Source organism: Heterodontus francisci, chromosome 5, assembly GCF_036365525.1.
Source record: "Heterodontus francisci isolate sHetFra1 chromosome 5, sHetFra1.hap1, whole genome shotgun sequence".
Lineage (NCBI taxonomy): Eukaryota > Metazoa > Chordata > Chondrichthyes > Heterodontiformes > Heterodontidae > Heterodontus > Heterodontus francisci.
In genome coordinates, this window is record NC_090375.1 from 95,861,331 (window position 1) to 95,886,049 (window position 24,719).

A 24,719-nucleotide genomic window follows, 5' to 3' on the forward strand; every position below is an offset into this window, starting at 1 on the left:
ACTAATATTCTCCCTTTGTCACCACTGCCATTATTACATTTCCCCAACTTCCAAAAAATTGTGATTCCTTTGTTATGCTCATGAGAAGTGCAGTGATGAAAATACAGAAGCAAACTGAAGAGCTATAAAAAAGTAGAACAATTTTTAAAAAGTCTGGTACGTTTGCTGTCAACAACATGGAGGATGTGACATGACCCGTGCCAACTCCTGCACTAAAATCCACATTCATATCTACTAGAACTGAAACCTATTAACCCTATCTATATGGAAATGAGACAGATTATCACACATGGATGTGAACTATACACAAAATGAACTAAGACAAAGGCACTCACCAGACTCTACGTCTCCTGCTTTCTTTCACCACAATTGAGGGTGAACAGCCTGATATTATCAAAATGGGGCCATCAAAAACTATTGTACCAGCCCATCAAGTACTGAAACCTAAAATCACATGGGCAAAAACTAACACTCATGAGTTTACCTTTAAAGGTAATCATTTTGAAGAACAGTGGGGTCTTTCCAGTTCAAACATCAGTCATCAACATAAGTCTGGGCTCTCCAGCAACATGGGTAACATTGAAAGCCAGTTGAATTCCAGCACAAGGCTGAGAGAGAGAGAGAGATATCAGTTCCAGATAACACTATTGAACCCCGCTGAGACAAGTTGAAAGTCAACTGCAGCAGAGAAAAGATAGTGCCATTTAAAACACTCCTCCACTTGTGAAAACTGAACTAAGAATATCAGCACTGTCTTCAAACCGAAGTGAACCGCCAGAAGTCTTCAGCAACCCAGCAAATACAAGACAACCAGCCAACAGGCCTGCAACTTGAAAACTCACCTTTCTGAAACAATTGACTTTTGCACCTTGAACTCTTAATAACCTCTTACCCTTTACCTTCTATCTCTCCTTGAGTGAGCTTGTGAGAGTGAACACGTGCGTGGGTGGTGTTCTGACCATTTTGGGTGACTAATATTGTTCAATAAATAGTTAATCTTCTCTTTTAAACTTACGGGAAAACGTGTCGCTGCCTGTTTAATTGGCAAACAAAACACAGGGGTTGAAACAAAAACAAGAAATGCTGGAATCACTCAGCAGGTCTGGCAGCATCTGTGGAGAGAGAAGCAGAGTTAATGTTTCGGGTCCGTGACCCTTCTTCGGAACTGGCAAATATTAGAAATGTCAAAGGTTATAAGCAAGTAAAGCGGAGGTGGGGCAAGAGATAACAAAGGAGAAGGTGTAGATTGGACAAGGCCACAGAATAGTTGATCAAAAGGTCATGGAGCAAAGGCAAATAATATGTTAACGGTGTGTTGAAAGACAAAGCATTAGTACAGATAGGGTATTAACGGACTGAAGATTGAACAGCAGCAAGTCCAAACATGAAAAAAAACAAACAGTGGGCAAGCAAACTGAACAAACTAAGATGAAATGAAATAAACATACAAAATAAATGTAAAAAAGAAAAAATAACTAAAAATAAAAGTAAACTGGGGGGCCCGTCATGCTCTGAAATGATTGAACTCAATGTTCAGTCTGGCAGGCTGTAGTGTGCCTATTCGGTAAATGAGATGCTGTTCCTCGAGCTTGCGTTGATGTTCACTGGAACATTGCAGCAAGCTCAGGACAGAGATGTGAGCATGAGAGCAGTGGGGAGTGTTGAAATGGGAAGCAACCGGAAGCTCAGGGTCCTGCTTGCAGACTAAGCGGAGATGTTCCGCAAAGCGGTCACCCAGTCTGCGTTTGGGCTCCCCAATGTAGAGGAGATCACATTGTGAGCAGCGAATACAGTATACTACATTGAAAGAAGTACAAGTAAATCGCTGCTTCACCTGAAAGGAGTGTTTGGGGCCCGGGATAGTGAGGAGAGAGCAGGTAAATGGGCAGGTATTACACCTCCTGCGATTGCAGGGGAAGGTGCCATGGGAAGGGGACGAGGTGGTGGGAATAATGGAGGAGTGGACCAGGGTGTCGCGGAGGGAACAATCCCTTCGGTATGCTGACAGGGGAGGGGAGGGGAGGGGAAGATGCATTTGGTAGTGGCATCACGCTAGAGGTGACGGAAATGGCAGAGGATGATCCTTTGGATATGGAGGCTGATGGGGTGGAAAGTGAGGACAAGGGGAACCCTGTCACGGTTCTGGGAGGGAGGGGAAGGGGTGAAGGTAGAGGTGCAGGAAATGGGCCGGACACGGTTGAGGGCCCTGTCAACAACAGTGGTGGGGGAATCCTCGGTTGAGGAAAAAGGAAGACGTATCAGAAGCGCTGTCATGGAAGGTTGCATCATCAGAGCAGATGCGTCGGAGACGGAGAAACTGGAAGAATGGAATGGAGTCCTTACAGGAGGCAGGGTGTGAAGAAGTGTAGTCGAGGTAGCTGTGGGAGTTGGTGGGCTTATAATGGATATTAGTAGACAACCTATCCCCAGAGATGGAGACAGAGAAGTCGAGGAAGGGAAGGGAAGTGTCAGAGATGGACCATGTAAAAGTGAGAGAAGAGTGGAAATTGGAAGTAAAGTTGATAAAGTTTTCCAGTTCGGGGCGGGAGCAGGAAACAGCATCAATACAGTCATCAATGTACTGGAAAAAGAGTTGGGGGAGGGGGCCTGAGTAGGACTGGAACAAAGAATGCTCGACATATCCCACAAAAAGACAGGCATAACTGAGACCCATGCGGGTACCCATAGCAACACCTTTTACTTGAAGGAAGTGAGTGGAGTTGAAGAAGAAGTTGTTCAATGTGAGAACAAGTTCAGCCAGGTGGAGGAGGGTGGTTGAAACATTAGTAACACAAAAACACACTGTCTGTGGTCAGTGGGAGGTGAACCGTGGAAACTAGCCATGCCATCACACATCTTTCTTTAATACCTTTAATATAGGAAACTTTTAAAACATGTTTGATTTTGCTGGAATTACCAAAAATAGAAAACCATTACAAATGAATTTACAATGTTGCTACAAATAGTGAGCAGGGGAATTTTTGTTTGTTCATGGGATGTGGTTATCGTGGCAAGGTCAACATTTATTGTCCATATGACAAAGCAGGTTAGAGAAATAAATTCTCAACCTTTTTTAAACTGGGGCCTTTAATCCTCAGATCCCCACAGGGCTTTGTTATTTACATCGCTGCCTACATCGAACAAATGAAATTGGTTCTAGTGGTTTTTACCTTTGGCATCCAACATTAAATATTCCCAGAGTAGACATATCATAACCAGATGGTGATAAAATCTCCCTTATTTTGCATCAAAGTGTAGCTTAATCTCAATGCAGAGAAACATCCTTCCAGGGTAGCAGTGTGAAAATTCCATTTCCAACATTGACTGTGAGTCTGTGTGAAATTGCCAATGTACTGCCGAGTTCAGGCCAAAGTGTAGGTAATTTTATGCTGTGGGTTTGTGTATTAAGTTTAGACTCATTTTACTTCGGGCTTCCCAAGCCAACAATGGCAGAAAAATTTCATCCCATCAGACTGGGCTGGATTCAATTCCAGGACCTAGAGGTGAAAGGACAATTTGTTATGTAGAATTTACAGCACAGAAATGGAAGATTCAGCTCAAATGGTCCATGCTGGTGTTTATATTCCATACAGTTCACCTCACATGCATCTTCACCTAACTCTGCCAGTATATCCTTCAATTCTTTTCTTTTTTGGACTTGAGTACAAAAATCAAGGCTGACACTCCAGTGCAGTAATGAGGGAGTGCGATACTTTTGGAGGTGCCATCTTTCGGAAGAGATGTTAAACCGAGGCCCCGTCTGCCCTCTTGGGTGGATATAAAAGAACTCATAGCACTATTTTGAAGAAGGGCAGGGGAGTGTAGTGATGTAGTGTTTTGAAATTGCAATTGCATTGTGCATTGTGTACTCTAGAGGCTGCTGTAGAATACACGTGCCAGCAAAGGGAAAGTTAAAGTAAAACAGAATAAAGAAGAAGCCTTATGTTCAACAGCTTGCTGCTTCTGTCTCAATCTCTGCCTCACATAACTTATACCAAACTCAGCTAAACTTAAGTCCAACATTTATCCTCCAATCAACATTACAAAAACAGATTACCTGGCCATTATTATATTGCTGTTTGTGGGAGCTTTCCCTATGCAGGTTGGCTGCTGTGTTTTCTACGTTACAACAGTGGCTGCACTTCATAGAGAGCCCACCTATCATGGAACAGCTGGATATCAAACCCACAGTGGAGGAGCTTAACAAAGCTCCAGGTGATTGTAGTGTTGTGCTGTGTTCTTAAATCATCTTTAAATGACAACCGCAGGCTTTATATTTGGATTCAACACAAACACTATTTATTGTCTTACTTATCTACATTGCATTGATTCAGGTACAGGTCTTTTCCTTGCTGGTATGTGTCTGTTCTCTGTAAAGCCATGTGCTGAGTGAGTCTCTCAAACTGGTGTCTCCACCTTATATATGTCTGATGATGTCATCAGTTGCATCGGTGGCCTGAGCTCTGAGAGGTATGGTTCCTTAAGAGTGAAGTCACCACAGCACAACATTACATTACTCCCTTCTTTTATATTTAAAGTTTCCCTCTTTACTTTACAATTAACAATTGCAAAATTACATAGAACAAAACTTGGTTAGACTGCAGTTTGAAACTTGGAGTGGATAGGTTTCAGGCACATCGTCCTCAATACCAGACTTTCTTCCCCTGTTTTGCATTTGCATGAGGATCTGCATTCAAGATTGCCTTCAGCTTCTTAGAATCTTGCTTGTGTTCTCCCATATACGATAATGTTGTCTGAGACATTCTTGGCTCCATTTAGGCCTGCAAGTAGTTTACTCCGAACATTAAGCATTTATACCTTCTTAATCCACGTGGGTACTTGTAGGTAGTTATGTATCGAATGGATTTGTCTAACTCATATTGGTGATATCCAGCAGTCAAGACTAGGATACTGAAGATTGTTGACCATTTATGTCTTCAATTATCTTATCTAGTGTTGGCAATGGGTGCCTTTCTCATTTTATTGCTTTACTGTATCGCGCATGCATGCTAGCATGCGGGCATTGTATATCCGTAGGAAGTAACCAAATTAGAGGTTAAGTTTAAGTTTAAGTTTAACAAAGTTTCACTTTTCTTCTTTAAACCTCAGAAAGCCTGTTGGTGCTGATTTCTTTGTCTTATAATTGGAAAGTGGTGAACAAGGATTCACCAAGGGAGAGCTAAAAACATGGTGTGTTTAAAAATTAAACACTGTTACAGGAAAACCAGGTGAAGGCTGAAAGGGAACCCGAAACCTCTTTCTCACCTGAGAGTATGAGAGCAAGCTTGCATGGAACATAAAAACTGACTAAAAGTTTCTATCGGTATGTGAAGAGAAAAGGATTGGTGAAGACAAATGTAGGTCCCTTACAGTCATAAACAAGGGAATTTATTATGGGGGATAACAAAATGGCTGACCAACTAAATGCATACTTTGGTTCTGTCTTCACAAAGGAGGACACAAATATCATACCAGAAATGTTGGGGAACACAGGGCTTAGTGAGAGAGAGGAACTGAAAGAAATCAGTATTAGACTGTCTACAATGCCGCCTAACTTTGTATCATCAGCAAATTTGGATATATATTTTATTATGCCATCATCCAAGTCGTTAATGAATAATGTGAATAATTGAGGCCCCAACACAGATCCCTGCGGGACACCACTAGTCACATCCTGCCAATCGGAGTACTTACCCATTATCCCCACTCTCTGTTGCCTACCACTCAACCAACTTCCTAACCATGTCAATAATTTGCCCTCAACTCCATGGGCTTCTACCTTAGTTAACAGTCTCTTATGTGGGACTTTATCAAATGCCTTTTGGAAGTCCATATAAATAACATCCATAGACATTCCCCTGTCCACTACCTTAGTCAGCTCTTCAAAAAATTCAATGAGATTTGTCAGGCATGACCTTCCCATCATGAATTCATGCTGGCTGTCCCCGATTAACTGAAATTTTTCTAGGTGTTCAGTCACCCTATCCTTGATTATAGACTCCAGCAACTTGCCCATCACAGATGTCAGGCTAACTGGTCTGTAATTTCCTTGGTTCCCCCTTTCACCCTTCTTAAAAAGTGGAGTGACATGTGCAACTTTCCAATCCAGAGGGACCACTCCTCAATCTAGGGAACTCTGAAAGACTATAGTTATGGCATCGACAATGTGCTCCCCTACTTCCTTTAACACCCTCGGATGGAAACCGTCAGGTCCTGGTGATTTCTCACTCTTTAGTTCCATTAATTTCCTTGTTACTGATGATTTACTTACGTTAATTGTATTAAGTCCCTGTCCCCTATCGGCTATTAATTTTTTCGGGACTTCCGGCAAGTTATCCTCCTTTTCAACTGTTAATACTGAGGCAAAGTAATTGTTCAACATGTCTGCCATTTCCCCATTATCAATGACAATATCCCTAGTTTCAGCTTTTAGTGGGCCTAAATTGCTCTTGACCACCCGTTTTCCCTTTATGTAACTATAAAATTTCTTCTTATTGATTTTGATGTCCCTTGCAAGTTTCCTTTCATAATCTCTTTTAGTAGCTCTTATAAGCTGCTTTGTGACCCTTTGCTGGTGTTTGTATCGATCCTATTTGGCTGGATCTTTGCTGCGTTTTGCATTTTTGTAAGCCATTTCTTTTTGTTTTATGCTACCCCTAATCTCTTTAGTTGTCCATGGCTGTTTTTTCTGTAAAGTGGAGCTTTTTCCTCTCAGGGGTATATACTCACTCTGTATTTCATTAAATGTTTCATTAAATATTCTCCACTGTTCTTCAGCCGTTTGACCCATTAACAGATCTACCCAGTTTACCGTGGACAGTTGCTGTCTCATCCGGTAAAGTCAGCCTTACCCAAGTCTAAAATTCTAGTAGCTGATCTGTTCTTTTCACTTTCGAAATGCTACCTTGAATTCGATCATATTGTGATCACTATTTGATAAATGTTCACTCACAGTTAGGCTACTAATTAAATTTGGCTCATTACTCATAACTAAATCTAATATTGCCTGTCCCCTTGTTACATCTAGGACATATTACTGCAGGAAACTATCCTGGACACATTCCAGAAATTCACTACCTTTCTGACAGGTACTAGTCTGCCTCTCCCAATCTATGTGTAAGTTAAAATCCCCCATTAATACTACTCTGCCTTTGTTACACACTTACCTAATTTGTGCATTTATACAATCTAACACCTCAGAACTGCTACCAGGGCGTCTATACACAACACCCATTACAGTTTTAGATTCTTTTCTGTTCCTCAATTCCACCCATAAGGTCTCCACTGGATGCTTTCCCCTCATTATATCCTCCCTCACCAATGAGGTGATATTATTTCTAATCAGTAAGGCTACTCCACCCCCTCTGCCATTTTCCCTGTCCCTCCTGTAAACTTTATAATCAGGTATATTTAGTTCCCAGTCCCGACCATCCTGCAGCCACCTCTCCGCAATAGCCACCACATCATCATCTTCCATTTGAATTTGCGCCTGCAGTTCATCTAGTTTATTCCTTACACTCCGTGCATTTGTATATAGAACTCTTATTTGGGCTATACCCCCTAACCTGTCCCTCAGCACTGTTGCTTTATTCGCCTGTTTATTACTTCTCTCTTCTGGTTTAACCAGTATACTTTTTGCAGTTTGGTAACAATCAGCCTCACCACTAACCTGCACTCCTACCTTCTCCTTTAACTTCCTGTTTTTCCATGTAACTGAACCCTCCTCCCCATCTATTTAGTTTAAAGCACCATCTACAGCCCCAGTTATACGATTCGCCAGGACTCTGGTCCCAGCATGATTCAGGTGGAGCCTGTCCCATCGGAATAGCTTCCTCCTTCCTCAGTACTGGTGCCAATGTCCCACGAATTCGAACCCATTTCTCCCACACCAATCTTTGAGCCACGCATTTACCTCTTTAATCTTATTGGCCCTTTGCCAATTTGCTCAGTCTCAGGTTGGAGGGTAGCTAATGTAACCCCACTATTTAAAAAGGGAGGTAGAGAGAAAGCAGGAATCATAGACCAGTCAGCCTGACATCGGTAGTGGGGAAAATTCTAGAGTCCATTATCAAAGATTTTATAGCAGAGCACTGAGAGAACAATGGTGGAATCGGGCAGAGTCAGCATGGATTTACGAAAGGGAAATCATGCTTGACAAATTTATTAGAATTCTTCGAGGATGTAACTCGTAGAGTTGATGAGGGGGAGCCAGTGGATGTGGTTTATTTGGACTTTCAGAAGGCTTTCGACAAAGTCGCACATAAGACATTAGCATGTAAAATTAAAGCGCATGGAATTGGGGGTAGTGTATTGCAATGGATAGAAAATTGGTTGGCGGACAGGAAACAAAGAGTTGGGATAAATGGGTCTTTTTCTGAATGGCAGGCAATGACTAGTGGGGTACTGCAGGGATCGGTGCTAGGACTCCAGCTATTCACAATATATATTAATGATTTGGATGAGGGAACGAAATGGAATATCTCCAAATTTGCAGATGACAAAACTGGGTGGGAGGGTGAGTTGTGAGGAGGATGCAGAGAGGCTTCAGGGTGATTTGGACAAGTTGAGTGAGTGGGCTAATGCATGGCAGATGCAGTATAATGTGGATAAATGTGAGGTTATCCACTTTGGTAGCAAAAACAGGAAGGCAGATTATTATCTGAACGGCTATAAACTGAGAGAGCGGAATATGCAGCGAGACCTGGGTGTTCTCGTACAACAGTCGCTGAAGGTAAACGTGCAGGTCCAACAGGCAGTAAAAAAGGCAAGTGGTATGTTGGCCTTCATAGCGAGAGGATTCGCGTACAGAAGCAGGGATGTCTTGCTGCAATTATACAGGGCCTTGGTGAGGCCACACCTGGAATATTGTGTGCAGTTTGGTCTCCTTATCTATGGAAGGATGTTCTTGCTATAGAGGGAGTGCAGCAAAGGTTTACCAGACTGATTCCTGGGATGGCGGGACTGACGTATGAGGAGAGATTGAGTCGGTTAGGATTATATTTGCTCGAGTTCAGAAGAGTGAGGGGGATCTCATAGAAACCTATAAAATTCTAACAGGACTTGACAGGGTAGATGCAGGAAGGATGTTCCCGATGGTGGGGGAGTCCAGAACCAGGGGTCATAGTCTAAGGATATGGGTAAACCTTTCAGGACTGAGATGAGGAGAAATTTCTTTACCCAGAGAGTGGTGAGCCTGTGGAATTCGCTACCACAGATAGCAGTTGAGGCCAAAACATTGTATGTTTTCAAGAAGGAGTTAGATACAGTTCTTGGGTCTAAAGGGATCAAAGGGTATGGGGCAAAAGCAGGAACAGGTTACTGAGTTGGAGCCATGATCATAATGAATTTTGGAGCAGACTCAAAGGGCCGAATGGCCTACTCCTGCACCTATTTTCTATGTTTCTATGATTGTAATCTCAGTTTTCATCTTTCTTAATGTGTCTCGATTCTTTTTCTGGGTTTCCTCAGTGCCCATGTGTTTGGTGTGTTTCTCTGGTGAAACCTTTCTCTTATGGCATTTATAGATTCTGTCAACGATTCTGACTTGGCCTCAGGAGATTCTTGTCTTATGTTATTTGGCTCTTGCTCTTCTAAGACTTTGGCTTGTCTTTCGCTGGCTTTCAGCATTCTGCCAATATCGAGTGACCTTTGCAAGTTTAACGATTCACCCTCTCTAAGAGGGCGCCTTCTTAGTCTTGGTGATTGGCAGGTCATAATGAGCTGGGAGATGATTTCTTTGTCCTCATCTGTGAAGTTGAAATTCTGGCTCAGACTTCTGAGTCTTGTCGTTGAGTGGTCAAGGGTCTTGCACTTATCTTATTTTGCTTGCCTGAAGACATAAATTTCAGAGTGAGGATTTGCTCTTGGTTAAAAATATCTTGTTAGAGCATTCGTCGCTGTGTCATAATCTTTGTTGGTTCCAGTGTCTGTGAGTGTATCGAAGATATCGTTGACATTTGGTCCAGCATAGTGTAAGAGTAGTGCTCCCTTTCTTCAGAGTGTATTGATATCGAGTGCCACCATTAGGCATTCAAATCTTACTAGCTATTTGCTCCAGTGTGACCCTGGGTTGCTGTCCATCTCTGTAAAGGTTAGAAAGACTGGCAGTTGCTGTGCCCATCTGGTGATTGCTTTTTTAAAAAAAATCTGAAATCCTCAATGCAAGTCTTCTGTATGTTCCTGGGTTGTCTGTGTGGTTTCCCTTCTCGGAAATCCTTTTTTTTCTTAAAATGGCTTGTGTGTTCAGGTTTGCAACCCTTTTTCATAATTAATTAATGGCTGCATTATGTTTATTTTCTTTATTTCTGTGTACCTGCAAAATGTTTTTCTGCTGTTCAAGTCCAGGTTTTCTCTCGGATCCAGTCTTGGTTTTCTCTCGATTTTATTTTCTCTGTGTTTGTATTCTGTTTTTGTATTTCTTACTTCTTTGTTTTGTCTTTTTTTCCTTCCTTGTCATCAGAAATTCTAGTGTTGCACTGTGTTCTTAAGTCTTCTTTAAATGACAACCGCAGAATTTATATTCAGATTCAACACAAACACTATTTATTCTTACTTATATACATTGTATTGATTCAGGTCCAGGTCTTTTCCTTGCTGGTGTCTGTCTGTTCTCTGTAAAGCCATGTGCTGAGTGAGTCTCTCAAAATGATATTTCCTCCTTATATGTCTCTGATCATGTCATCAGTTGCATCAGTGACCTGATCTCTTAAAAGTACTGTTCCGTGAAGGTGAAGTCACCACTATACTACATTACAGTGATGATGCTATAGTGCCTGAACTCATAAAGCATGGGAAACCAGCACTCGTGCAGCTTCAGCATAAACTCTGTCTCTGCTGGTGGGAGGGGGCAGTGCCTCAGGATATGCGTGATGCAAAGATTGTGACCCTGTACAAGAACAAAGGGAACTGTAGTGACGGCAACAACTATTGAGGCATTTCCCTGCTAAGCATGGTGGGAAAAGTATTTCCCTGTGTTGTCTTTGTCAGATTGCAGATCTTGGTTGAATGCATCTATCCCAAATCCCAGTGTGGTTTCAGAACTGGAAGATCCACAATTGACATGATCTTCTCAGTCCTGCAGCTGCAAGGGAAATCCCGTGAACAAAGGAAACCACTATATATTGCTTTCATTTGATCATGTGAGCAGAGGCAGTCTATTTAAACTGCTGAAGCTAATTGACTGCCCACTGAAGCTGCTCTGTGTGATCTCCTCTTTCCATGACAACATGATGAGTAAGGTCAGCTATGATAAAACAACATCGAAGCCCTTTGAGAGCCATAGTGGGGTCAAACAGAGTTGCATTCTGGAGCCGACACTCTTCAGCATATCCTGTTTGCTGCTGTCTTATGCCTTCAGTTCATCCACAGAGGGAGTCTACTTATGAACCAGAACTGATAGAAAGTTGTTCAGCCTTGACTGTCTGAAGTCCAAGATCCTCATCAGAGAGCTGCTTTATGCTGGTGATGCTGCATAGGCATTCCATACCAAGGAACACCTTCAGTGGCAAATGGGCAGACTCTCTCATGCCTGTAAAATGTTTGGTTTCACCATCAGCATCACGAAGACAAATGTCATGATCCAGGACGTTGCCATACTGCCATCAATCAGCATTGACAATGTAATACTGGAGGTTAGAATTAGAATTAGAACATTACAGCGCAGTACAGGCCCTTCGGCCCTCGATGTTGCGCCGACCTGTGAAACCATCTGACCTACACTATTCCATTTTCATCCGTGTGTCTATCCAATGTCCACTTAAATGCCCTTAAAGTTGGCGAATCTACTACTGCTGCAGGCAGGGCGTTCCACGCCCTTACTACTCTCTGAGTAAAGAAACTACCTCTCACATCTGTCCTATATCTATCACCCCTCAACTTGAAGCTATGTCCCCTCGTGTTTGCCATCACCATCCGAGGAAAAAGACGCTCACTATCCACCCTATCTAACCCTCTGATTATCTTATATGTCTCTATTAAGTCACCTCTCCTCCTCCTTCTCTCCAACGAAAACAACCTCAGGTCCCTCAGCCTTTCCTCGAAAGACCTTCCCTCCATACCAGGCAACATCCTAGTAAATCTCCTCTTCACCCTTTCCATAGCTTCCACATCCTTCCTATAATGCGGTGACCAGAACTGCACGCAATACTCCAGGTGCGGTCTCACCAGAGTTTTGTACAGCTGCAGCATGACCTCGTGGCTCCGAAACTCGACCCCCCTACTAATAAAAGCTAACACACCATATGCCTTCTTAACAGCCCTATTAACCTGGTTAGCAACCTTCAGGGATTTATGCACCTGGACACCAAGATCTCTCTGTTCATCTACAGTACCAAGAATCCTCCCATTAGCTCAGTACTCTGCATTCCTGTTACTCCTTCCAAAGTGAATCACCTCACACTTTTCCGCATTAAACTCCATCTGCCATCTCTCAGCCCAGCTCTGCAGCCTATCTATGTCTCTCTGTACCCGACAACATCCTTCGGCACTATCCACAACTCCACCGACCTTAGTGTCTTCTGCAAATTTACTAACCCACCCTTCTACACCCTCTTCCAGGTCATTTATAAAAATGACAAACAGCAGTGGCCCCAAAACAGATCCTTGCGGTACACCACTAGTAACTAAACTCCAGGATGAACATTTGCCATCAACCACCACCCTCTGTCTTCTTTCAGCTAGCCAATTTCTGATCCAAAGCTCTAAATCACCTTCAACCCCATACTTCCGTATTTTCTGCAATAGCCTACCGTGGGGAACCTTATCAAACGCCTTACTGAAATCCATATACACCACATCCACTGCTTTACCCTCATCCACCTGTTTGGTCACCTTCTCGAAAAACTCAATAAGGTTTGTGAGGCACGACCTACCCGTCACAAAACCGTGCTGACTATCTCTAATGTACTTATTCTTTTCAAGATGATTATAAATCCTGTCTCTTATAACCTTTTCCAACATTTTACCCACAACCGAAGTAAGGCTCACAGGTCTATAATTACCAGGGCTGTCTCTACTCCCCTTCTTGAACAAGGGGACAACATTTGCAATCCTCCAGTCTTCCGGCACTATTCCTGTCGACAATGACGACATAAAGATCAAGGACAAAGGCTCTGCAATCTCCTCCCTAGCTTCCCAGAGAATCCTAGGATAAATCCCATCTGGCCCAGGGGACTTATCTATTTTCACACTTTCCAAAATTGCTGACACCTCCTCCTTGTGAACCTCAATCCCATCTAGCCTCGTAGCCTGAATCTCAGTATTCTCAACAACATTTTCTTTCTCTACAGTAAATACTGACGCAAAATATTCATTTAACACTTCCCCTATCTCCTCTGATTCCACACACAACTTCCCACTACTATCCTTGATTGGCCCTAATCTAACTCTAGTCATTCTTTTATTCCTGATATACCTATAGAAAGCCTTCGGGTTTTCCCTGATCCGATCCACCAATGACTTCTCGTGTCCTCTCCTTGCTCTTCTTAGCTCTCCCTTTAGATCCTTCCTGGCTAGCTTGTAGCTCTCAAGCGCCCTAACTGAGCCTTCACGTCTCATCCTAACATAAGCCGCCTTCTTCCTCTTGACAAGCGCTTCAACTTCTTTAGTAAACCACGGCTCCCTCGCTCGACAACTTCCTCCCTGCCTGACAGGTACATACTTATCAAGGACACACAGTAGCTTCTCCTTGAATAAGCTCCACATTTCGATTGTTCCCATCCCCTGCAGTTTCCTTCCCCATCCTACGCATCCTAAATCTTGCCTAATCGCATCATAATTTCCTTTCCCCCAGTTATAATTCTTGCCCTGCGGTATATACCTGTCCCTGCCCATCGCTAAGGTAAACCTAACCGAATTGTGATCACTATCACCAAAGTGCTCACCTACATCTAAATCTAACACCTGGCCGGGTTCATTTCCCAGTACCAAATCCAATGTGGCATCACCCCTGGTTGGCCTGTCCACATACTGTGTCAGAAAACCCTCCTGCACACACTGGACAAAAACTGACCCATCTAAAGTACTCGAACTATAGTATTTCCAGTCGATATTTGGAAAGTTAAAGTCCCCCATAACAACTACCCTGTTACTCTCACCCCTGTCGAGAATCATCTTCGCTATCCTTTCCTCTACATCTCTGGAACTATTCGGAGGTCTATAAAAGACTCCCAACAGGGTAACCTCACCTCTCCTGTTTCTAACCTCAGCCCATACTACCTCAGTACCCGAGTCCTCAAACGTCCTTTCTGTCGCTGTAATACTCTCCTTGATTAACAATGCCACACCCCCCCCTCTTTTACCATCTTCTCTGTTCTTACTGAAACATCTAAATCCCGGAATCTGCAACATCCATTCCTGCCCCTGCTCTACCCATGTCTCCGAAATGGCCACTACATCGAGATCCCAGGTACCAACCCATGCTGCAAGCTCACCCACCTTATTCCGGATGCTCCTGGCGTTGAAATAGACACACTTTAAACCAGGTTCTTGCTTGCCAGTGCCCTCTTGCGTCCTTGTAACCATATCCCTGACCTCACTACTCTCAACATCCTGTACACTGGCACTACAATTTAGGTTCCCATTCCCCTGCTGAATTAGTTTAAACCCCCCCGAAGAGCACTATCAAACCTCCCCCCCAGGATATTGGTACCCCTCTGGTTCAGGTGAAGACCATCCTGTTTGTAGAGGTCCCACCTACCCCAGAAAGAGCCCCAATTATCCAGGAAACCAAAACCCTCTCTCCTGCACCATCCCTGCAGCCACGTGTTCAACTCCTCTCTCTCCCTATTCCTCGCTTCGCTATCACGTGGCACGGGCAACAACCCAGAGATAACAACTCTGTTTGTTCTCGCTCTAAGCTTCCACCCTAGCTCCCTAAATTTCTGTCTTAAATCCCCATCTCTCTTCCTACCTATGTCGTTGGTGCCTATGTGGACCACGACTTGGGGCTGCTCCCCCTCCCCATTAAGGATCCCAAAAACACGATCCGAGACATCACGAACCCTGGCACCTGGGAGGCAACATACCAACCGTGAGTCTCTCTCGTTCCCACAGAACCTCCTATCTGTTCCCCTAACTATGGAGTCCCCAATGACTAATGTTCTGCTCCTCTTCCCCCTTCCCTTCTGAGCAACAGGGACAGACTCTGTGCCAGATATCTGTACCCCATTGCTTACCCCTGGTAAGTTGTCCCCCGCAACAGTATCCAAAACGGTATACCTGTTGTTGAGGGAAACGGCCACAGGGGATCCCTGCAATGCCTGCTGGTTCCCTCTCCTTCCCCTGACGGTAACCCATCTACCTACTTCTTTTACCTGAGGTGTGACTACCTCCCCATAACTCCTCTCAATAACCTCCTCCGCCTCCCAAATGATCCGAAGTTCATCCAGCTCCAGCTCCAGTTCCCTAACGCGGTTCTCGAGGAGCTGGAGTTGGGTGCACTTCCCACAGATGCAGTCAGCAGGGACACTCTTGGCGACCCTTACCTCCCACATTCTGCAGGAGGAACATGCAACTGCCTTAACCTCCATTCCCACTATTCCAAATTCCCAACAAATCTACTGAAAAACCAAAAAAAACAAAAAGTCAAAACTTGTTCGGTTAGCAATCCAACGGACAGAACTTCCTAAATAAAAAGCTTACCTTATCAACACACCAGAGTCCTTTTTTTTATGGTTAGAGGAGGAGGGTGGGTGGGAGACACTACACGTGTCGTGTCTCGGGTACAGCCACCACACAAATATATACCTTTTTCCTTACCCAGCAGTCCCCTGGTCCTCCGAAAACAAAAGGGAATTCACTTTTAAACTTACGCTGAAATTGACTTCCCAGCTGTAAGCCCGTTCACGCACCTCCGTTGCTATCAACGCTGCAGTCACCGAAACTAAAAAGGTTGTTGACAGCTTTACATATTTAGGCTCCAGCAATCTGTCACATGATCCTAAAATCAACACACGCATTGCAAAGATTTCAGCTGTTATGTCCAAGCTAAGAAAGAGAGTGTGGACCCACAGCAACGTGACCCAGAACACCGAACTGCTAGTCTACCAAGCCTGTGTTCTCAGTGCAGTCCTCTACAGTGCAAAACCTGAACAACATATGCTAGGAAGAAGAAAGGCTGAACAGTTTTCACCTTCTCTGTCTCAGACATATCCTCGGCATCTCTTGGCAGGACACGGTCACTAACTCAGAGGTCCTGGAACAGTCTAATTCTATCAGCATACACTCACTACGAGACCAACGACGTCTGCCCTGGCTCGGCCACATTCATAGATGATGGCTGTATAGCTTCTGTATAGTGAACTGGCCACTGGGTTATGATCTGCTGGATGTCCATACTTCTGCTATAAGGACACCTGCAAGTGAGATATGAAGTGGCGGCATTGACAAACAATTGGGGGACAGTCACCGACAGTCATGACTTCTGGAGGCTGATTGTTTGGAGGGGCATTGGAAGAAGTGAGAAGAAATGGAAAGCTCAGCTGGCTGAGAGGAGGGCCCAAAGAAAACAGAGGCCCACAAATCCTGCACCTTCTCAGCCCACTGTCCCATTTGCTGCAGATAAAGACAGAGATTGCATTGCTACAGTGGGTCTCCTGAGCCACACCAGGTTGATGTTTAACATAGGGACCATCAAGGTACAAACCATTGTCTCAAGAGACAGAAGGCTACCAAAGACCAGACACTTCTAAAGTATTTCAGTGACTGTAAAGTGCATTGAGATGTCTGGTGGTCATGAAAGGTGCTACATAAATGCAAGTATTTTTTTTCCTAATGCTTAGCTACCTTCCCCTTAAATGCATCTGTCCTGTTTGCCTCAAGTTCTCTTTGGGTAAAGAGGTTTCTCATGAATTCCCTATTGGATTTATTGGTGTCTGTCTTATATTTATGGCTCCTAGTTTTGGTCTCACCCACAAATAGAAGCATTTTCTCTACATCAGCTCTATCAAACCCCTTCATAATTTTAAAGACCTATATTTGGTCTTAAATAATCCAGTCTTCTTAATAAACATTAACCCTGCTTCTCTCTCCACAGATGCTGCCAGACCTACTGAGTATTTCCAGCATTTCTTGTTTTTATTTCAGATTTCCAGCATCTGCAGTATTTTGCTTTTATTAACCCAGTCTTCTTAACTGGTGTACTCTTTGTTCTTTTCTCATTTTTTGCCCTGTAAAGTTGGATGAAACTGCACATACCAGAAGGTTTCAAATGCATGTGGCTGAATAAATAAATGCCAATGTGCGTGTTTTAAAAAGAATTTTGCTACAATTATGAATTACAAGAATTATTCTGTTTGTGACCACAATTATGATAAAAATCAGTAACCATTTCTTTCAGTTACATCCTATTGAAAGGATGGGGTTAGTGTTTGTTTTCAACATAATTCTTTCCATGAACAGGTCATAAGGAGGGCTTGCTGCAGAAGACAACACCATTTAGCATCTCTCTGGCTCTTTTCTGACCCTTCCTCAGATTTGAAATAGAAATTACATTAGCACTGTATGTCCAGTAATCTTTTAATGAGTAGGTTTCCACTGTGATGTGGCATTGTAGAAAAAAAATACTTATAGACCAGTGAGTGGGGGAGCGTGTTAAATGATGTGCCAAAGTTACAAAATTGTGCTACCAGGAAGTACAAAATTAAATTTTAGAGAAATTGTGCTTTAAGAATATTTTGATAAAATGATTTTAATTTTATTGGGCAAGCTTTGCAAACTCCTATTTTCACATTTATTCATACCTTAGTGAGTCAGTCATTGATTTAAAAAAAACAGAAAATGCTGGAAATACTCAGCAGGTCTGGCAGCATCTGTGAAGAGAAAAGCAGAGTTAATGATTCAGGTCTGTGACCTTTCATCAGAATTGGCAAAGGTTAGTGTGATGGAAATCCCACATATCAAATGGAAAATATTACATTTGTCATATGTAACGTTGCCTGAGACTCTTACTGAAATTATTCCAAATAACTTTAAAAAAAAAGAGGAGCAAAGATGGCCACACACAATTTGCATATGAGAAGCCAAAGGTCAGCTGAGAGACAGAGGTGATTACCCAGTCTAGCCAGAACAATAGGGGTGTGCTCTGATTCAATTGCCTAGAATGGTTTTGTCAATGTTGGTTGTCAAAAACGATTGACACCCATTGACTTTGAAAGAGCCAATGCGCCCCCCCCCCCCACCTCGCCTACCAAGTATGTATGAACAACATTGAATTTCAAAGATCATTCCAGAAACTTCTGTTTCAAACAACAAAGTAATTCATGACAACGCTAGTTCATCGGACACGTCATCAGGATGCGCCGCGGTGCGCACATGCGCAGACGGTCTCATGCCCCCTGCGCATGCGCTGCGGTCCGACTTACCAGGACCGCTTTGCGCATGCGCAGATGACACGGTACGCGCATGCGCACACAGTCTCCTCATCTCTGCGCATGCGCTGCGGTCTGTTCTGCCAGGACCGTTGTGCGCATGCGCAGATGACGTCATCGCGTTATTTCGTCTTCCTCGCCGACGCGCCAGTTTGGCCTCTGCGCATGCGTCAAAGCTTCGGCGCGACTTTTTGAAAGTGGAATGAGGGGAAGTTTCGTCGGGCATTTTCTCGCATTTTATCTGAATTATTTATTCGTTTAGGAGACTTGCTTCATTTTTATTTGACACAGGAGATTGTTCCAAGGTAAGTTGCTCTGCCTTTGCAAGTTGCTCTGAAAACATTTCCATTGTCTGGGCCACCGCATGTTCTCCAGTCCCTGTTGTGAGTTGCTCTGAAAACATTTCCATTGGCTGGGCCACCGCATGTTCTCCAGTCCCTGTTGTAAGTTGCTCTGAAAACATTTCCATTGGCTGGGCCACCGCATGTTCTCCAGTCCCTGTTGTGAGTTGCTCTTAAAACATTTCCATTGTCTGGGCCACCGCATGTAGCAGGATGAAGGCACAGTGACTGTGATTTCTGGCGCCAAACAGTACACACTGCAGATACATGATGGCCAGGCTACCTGCAGCTGCATCTTCTCCATTCAGACTTTGTTGCCCTGCAAACATGCTGTTGTTGTGCAGAGGCATCTGGGTCTGCCTTTGGACAGGCTCGCCCCCAATTGTCGCTGGCGTGCATCTCAGACACCAACGACGACAGACTTGGCTGCTGCCATTGTGATTACAGAGGAACAGCCAAGGCCCCTCAGCCACAATGAAAAATACCGCTTGCTTTCAGATCAATTGTACCAGCTACAACAGGCCGTTCTGCAGAGTGGAACGGCAACATTCATGAGGAGACTGGACTGGCTGCGGCAACAGACTCTCCGCTGGCAGCAAGGACTGGCTGATGAGATGGAGCCATTTACTATGCCCAACAATTGCCCGGAAGCACCTTCGGATGGAGGTGGCCGCGCGCTGAACATCAGTCACGTGTCACAAACCCTGGATCCTGAGCGTCTCACCCCCTGGCCTAATGATCTGATGGACCATACATATGCCTGCCTGTTCAAATCTCCACTTCCCCTACCTGCGGTACCCTCTCCTTGCTGCTCAGTTACACAGTCACCTGCTCCTACACCCATCAGGGCAGTGCACATGGACACACAGTTACCTGCTCCTACACCCATCAGGGCAGTGCTCATGGGCACACAGTCACCTGCTCCTACACCCATCAGGGCAGTGCACATGGACACACAGTTACCTGCTCCTACACCCATCAGGGCAGTGCACATGGACACACAGTTACCTGCTCCTACACCCATCAGGGCAGTGCTCATGGGCACACAGTTACCTGCTCCTACACGCATCAGGGCAGTGCTCATGGACACACAGCCACCTGTTTCCCCATCCGATGTTGAAACAACCATGCAGAGCCTTGTGAGACTCTGCAATTGCCAGTTGCTGCCTGTCAAGCAGAGAGGGCGTCCAAAGGGGTCAAGCACTTGGGGAACATTCAGCAAGAAGAGACTGAGCACTAAAAGAAACAAGCATGCCGTGTCCAGTGGTAGCAGAAATGTGAATGCTCTTGCTGTGAACACGACTGGGGATAGTAGTAGGCAGGATTAAATGGGAATCGATGGAAAGACGCACGAGTAACATAACCACTGGCAGGGAACTGCTGGGCTAAATGGCCAGCTTTATGTTCATAGCCCAAAAGAAATGTGCTTCTTTTCCAGCACCCTCACATCATTCATGTTTTCCCTGAGAGCAGCATTGAACCATCACGAGATAGGGGCAGTAACATCATCCTGCCTCCTACAGCTGAGTTGGGTACTAAGTGATTCATTGGCGGTGTTATCAGTACATGCCTTTACCGCAGAACACAAAGCATTCTCAACAGTAATTTCATTGGAGGGAGGGAAGCTCTGACACTGATGTTCTTTCCTTATTTTCTTTCATGTAAAACGTGCCCTTGAGAAAACAATCCTTGACACTTAAGGACGGCATTCAAGCAAAGGAGGCAGTGCGGGAGAGGACGCAAGGATGTGCTGATTCCTGCATCTGAGGTGGGTAATAAGTGCTTCATTGGCGACGTTATCAATTGGTGCCTTCACTGCAGAACTTAAAAAGGTGTGCACAACAGTAATTTCAGTGGATGGAGGGAGGTAAGCTCTGACTCTGATTTGCTTTATTTCTTTTCATGTAAAACATGCCGTCGAGAAAACAATCCTTGAGACATAAGGTCAGCATTCAAGCAACGAAGGCAACTAGATCATGCTGCGGAGCTCATCACGATGTGGAAAGGAACATTGCATTTATGGATGAATTGGGAATGCACATTGGGATGCGCTTGGGGAACATTCACCAAGAATAGACTGAGCTCAGACTCTTGTGACTTTGCCTTCTTCACATGGACAATACAGTAGTGGAATAGAGAGCCAAGCGTTTATTCACCAGAAGGCTCTCCAGGAATAATCTCTTTAGCTGTGCATAGCAGAGACTCGGCCTGTCTGTCTAACGGGAATGCTGGACACAACACTCATGTATCCATGCACAGCAGTTCCTCGGATACTTAATGAACTTAATAAAACTTTTCAATAATTAAACCCAGAATTGTTGAGGTTTTGTTTTGCATGCTATTTCCCCGACTTTGCAACTGCACTTCAGATATTCAACTATGGTGGGGGGGTAGAGGGAGGGGTGGGTGAAGAGGGGGAGGGGTGGGGAGTGCGGGGAGGGGTGGGGAGAGGGAGCATGCAAAATGCAGGGACCAAACAGTTGCAATGCCTGAAGTACTGTGGCGAAGTAGAGAAAGCAACTGGGTAGGGGAGAAAGCAACTGGATTGGGCATCCGCAGCTGGAGGGAACGGCTGAATGGAGAGGGCCGGAAGCGAGAGGCCGTAGAGAGCCGCGGGGAGCGAGCGTGCGAAGACCTTGGTGTCACCGGGTCCAGGGACTGGCCAGTAAGTCTTTTGCTGTTGTGTTTATGGCGCATGCACAGAAAAAGGCGCTCCTCTTCCGTTCCGCTGCTCCCCCCCCCCCACTCTCTCCCCTTCCTCCCTCTCCCCCCAGCTCTCTCCCTCCCCCCTTCCTTACCCCTCCCTCTCCCTCTTTCTCCACCCTCTCCCTCTTTCTCCCCCCTTTCCCTCTTTCTCCCCCCTCCCTATTTCTCCCACTCTCCCTCTTTCTCCCCCCCTCCTTCTCCCTCTTTCTCCTCCTCTCCCTCTTTCTCCTCCTCTCCCTCTCTCTCCCCCCTCCCTCTCCCTTTCTCCCCCCCTCTCCCTCTTTCTCCCCCTCCCCCCTCTCCCTCTTTCCCTCCCTCCCCCTCTCCCTCTTTCCCTCCCTCTCCCTCTTTCTCCCCCCTCCCTCTTTCTCTCCCTCTTTCTTCCCCCCTCCCTCTCCCTCTTTCTCCCCCTCCCTCTTTCTCCCCCCCTCCCTCTCCCTCTTTCTCCCCCCCTCTCCCTCTTTCTCCCCCCTCCCTCTCCCTCTTTCTTCCCCCCCTCCCTCTTTCTTCCCCCTCCCTCTCCCTCTTTCTCTCCCTCTTTCCTCCCCCCTCCCTCTCCCTCTTTCTCCCCCCTCCCTCTTTCTCCCCCCCTCCCTCTCCCTCCCCCACCTCGCCCCCCGGCACCGCTACCGCTGGTCTCCCCGCGCTGCTCTCCCGGGCCCCCGCGCTGCTGTCCCCGGCCCCCGCGCTGCTGACCCGGGCCCCCGCGCTGCTCTCCCCGGCCCCCACGCTGCTGTCCCCGGCACCCGCGCTGCTCTCCCCGGCCCCCGCGCTGCTGTCCCCGGCCCCCGCGCTGATCTCCCCGGCCCCCGCGCTGCTCTCCCCGGCCCGCTCCACTCTCTCACTCCGGCCATTGTATTCTGCCACGTGTTTGTCAGGTTTCATCTCCGTGATTCTTTGAGCAGCGCCATCTTTAGTCCTGGCAGCTGCTACAGTCGCAAGCTGTGACGTTTTCGTGGCACATGCTGTATTTGCGCATGTGCCAAAACAGCGCCACCTACCGATCGCGTTGTCAACAATTGCAGTCTTCAAACAAAGAGATGGTCACATGATATGACTGCCCGTGTGACTCTGAGAGCTTGTGAATTGTGCCTCTGAAAGGAGACAGTAACTAAACTCCAAGGAAGGAAGATCTCTCTCTCTCCCTTTCCGGCCAAGTTCCAGGAAAGCCTCAGCTGCAGCTAAATCTCAAATCTACAGATCCTCACAGTCTTCAACAAGGAGGATGGATAAAGCCTCTCTTCAGTCTTCCAGGACCAGAGAAGCAAGCCCGAATTATACACATGGCCCAGCAAGGACTCAAGACTTCAGTTTCACCTAAGGACACTGGGACTACACTTCCGTATTTAAATTCCAATTTTATTAAGGACCCTACTCCAACCTCCAAACTCTGCCTTTTCCCCTCTATATCTATTTGTGTGTGTGCCTCTCATATGAATGTGAGCATGGATGCGTTGTGTATTTTAGTCATTTTAACCAGTTTAGAGTGATAAGGTTAATAAACTTACATCTTTTTTGTTTAAACTCAAGAAAACCTGTCTGATTGGTTCATTTGCAATTCTATTAGAGGAACAGGAGCAAGTGCTCACTGAGTCGGTCAGTTAAAGCACTGTGTTAATACGATAAACACTGTTGCGGTCAAACCAGAGAAGGGGCGAAAGGGGAGCCTGAGACCCCTTCCTCATGTAGTCGTAACATTTGAAATGTAGCAAGTTTTGAGCAAGTGAAAGGAGGGAGGGTGGGAAGAAGAACAAAAGGGAAGGTTTGTGATAGGGTGGAGGGAAAGAGAGGTTAAATGACAAATGGTTTCATGGTACAAAGTCAAAGGGAGTGATAATGGGGACATGTAAAGAAACAAAAAATGTATCTAGAGGAGACTGTTCACGCTGCATCCTAAGATTCACATTCAACGCCATGTGATGCCACATGCACACTCTAGATCTCTCTATTAAGTGGCACGTAGATCCCTCCCCAGGTCTCTGACCCTCTCTCACTCTTTTCACTGAGAACTGCCAGCGTGACATCAGCCATCTCAATTTCTTTGCTCCCCTCACTCACTCTAATCTATCTCCCTCTGAACTTGCAGCTTACAGTTCAGGGCAAGAGCAGGAAATGGCACCGATACTGCCATCAATGTACTGGAAAAAGAGGTGAGTGAGGGGGCCTGAGTAGGACTGGAACAAAGAATGTTCTCTCAGGTCCATCCCTGACAAGAGTAGTGCTGTTGTTGTCTGATTTACTGACCTTTACCTAGAAGAGGCCAAACACCAATTCTCTGACACTTCCCCTACTTCCCCCTGGACCATGACACCACCACCAAACATCAAGCCATTGTTTCCAGGACCATCACTGACCATATCTCCTCTGGAGATCTTGTATCCGTGCTTTCCAACTCAAAGTCCCCCAATCCCGAATAGCCCGCCTCTAACTACTTCCCAAAATCCACAAACAGGACTGCCCTGGTAGACCCGTTGGGCTAAATTTTATGCCACCCCAAAAAGCAGGATGGTGGTGGGGAGGTGATGCAAAATGGAGCGGGAGGCCTTCCCGATCCGCTCCTGCCTCTTTATGCAGGGCGGTGGCGGTGAAAAATAGCCCGCCCGCCCCAGGCCAATCAAGGCCCTTAAGTGGCTACTTAATGACCACTTAAGAGCCTTCGCCCACCGCCACACGGATTTACACATGGCAAGCGGGTGTCCTAGACACAAGAGAAGCCTCCTGACAAAAGCAGGCAGCTCTCAAATGTTCCAGGGGGAAGGGACCTCATGATCGGGCACCCTGTGCCCGATGGAGGGCAGCCATGGCTACCTCAACCACACCCAACACCCAACACGCCCCCCTTCCCCCCAATCAACCACCCTTGCCCCGCCGGAGCCTGACCGAGTACTCCCAGTGAGGTAACCAAAACTTACCTTTGCTCAAGGCTCCCTGACATCTTTCCTTCATGCTGGACTGTAGTCCCAGCCATGGCCACCGCTCTCGGTGGCACTGCTGGGACTAAGCTGCCGGCCCGCTGATTGGCCGGCAGCTCTACTAGGCAGGACTTCCTACCTCAAGTGGGTGGAAGCCCCGCCTCACATCAATTGAAGCCCAGCAACCCACAAAATATGGGTCAGATCCCCAGGCGAGGTGAAAGCGGGTTCACCACCGACTTTTCAAACGGTGGTTGGCTCCCACCCGCCTAGGGTAAAACCCCGGCCATTGTTTCAGCCTGTTCCTGCCCCACTGAACTGATTTCTTCCTATCTTGACTCTTTATTTTCTCCCCTTCTCCAGTCTCTCCCCACCTACATCATGTTTCTTCCAAA